Source organism: Protobothrops mucrosquamatus, unplaced genomic scaffold (genome assembly GCF_001527695.2).
Source record: "Protobothrops mucrosquamatus isolate PMUCROS unplaced genomic scaffold, P.Mucros_1.0 scaffold726, whole genome shotgun sequence".
Taxonomy (NCBI): domain Eukaryota; kingdom Metazoa; phylum Chordata; class Lepidosauria; order Squamata; family Viperidae; genus Protobothrops; species Protobothrops mucrosquamatus.
This window is the reverse complement of record NW_015387003.1, coordinates 489,883-490,920: the sequence shown is the minus strand read 5'-3', so window position 1 is coordinate 490,920 and position 1,038 is coordinate 489,883. Positions and strand designations below refer to the sequence as shown.

The 1,038-nt window shown below is 46.1% G+C and overlaps 1 pseudogene; it reads left to right on the top strand.

Moving 5' to 3' along the window:
• The window catches only part of LOC107289575, a 51,074-nt pseudogene that overhangs the window by 21,445 nt on the left and 28,591 nt on the right, over positions 1–1,038 (top strand).

Below are 1,038 nucleotides of genomic sequence, written 5' to 3'. Positions count from 1 at the left end.
TACAGGCAGTTACCTGATCCTGAGTGGAAAGGCCCAGCTGAACTCATCACTTGGGGGCGAGGATACGCTGCCTTACAGCTACCTGACAAAGTCCTGTGGGTTCCTGCACGCTGTGTCCGCCCCTACTTGGTTCCTATTAATCCTACAATCTCCTCATCAGACATATCCTCATTGTTCCTGTGACTGCAATTGTGAATCCGAACCCTCTGCATCAATCATGTGGCTCTTGCTTATGATATGGACAATGATCATTACATCAACTACAACACTGTATCCCTACCTGACATTTCCCCCTAATGGATCCAAAGTCCGTGTTATTACTCAGCATAGACCCAAGCGTGCTTTGCAGAACAATAATCCTCATCAACCTCGCAATTACACTTGGCTTGTATCTGACTTTGAAAATCAAATTCTTTTTCAAATATCCAAATATACCATCTGGCCCTGGTTCCCTACCCTCCACTTTGACTTTGCTGAAATGGGAACAGGGGTCAATAAATTCGCCAGTAAATCACTTCAGTCTAATCACTGGGACAAACAGGGTTCCTGCACACCTTCACCTAAAGAAGCCACATGGTGGTACCTGTATTTTTGCCCCCAACCCACGTCTACAGAACTGCGTTCTTCCTGTGGCACGATAGTCGATAAATACTGCAAAAGTTGGTCCTGTGTTTCAACTGGCTACATCTACTGGACAGCTCCTCTGAACAATGATCTTATCTCCATCACACGTCGTTCTGGCAAGCCTTCCGCTCCTTCCTGTGCTAATTTTCATTGTTGCGGACAACGTCTCAATCCAATGAACATTACCTTTACCAATATGGGCAAACAGTTATCCACTGCTCAATGGGCCATTGGCTATTCTTGGGGGGGCAGGGAGTGGAGTGGTGATCATGACAATGGTAACATCTTCTCTATTCGCCTCTCCTTACAGTCCCTGCACTCTCCCCCTATTGGCCCTAATACAGATATCCAATCTACTTTTCTCCAACCTGATCTACCCTCCAATCCTGATCCCTTAATAGCCCTTGTTAATGC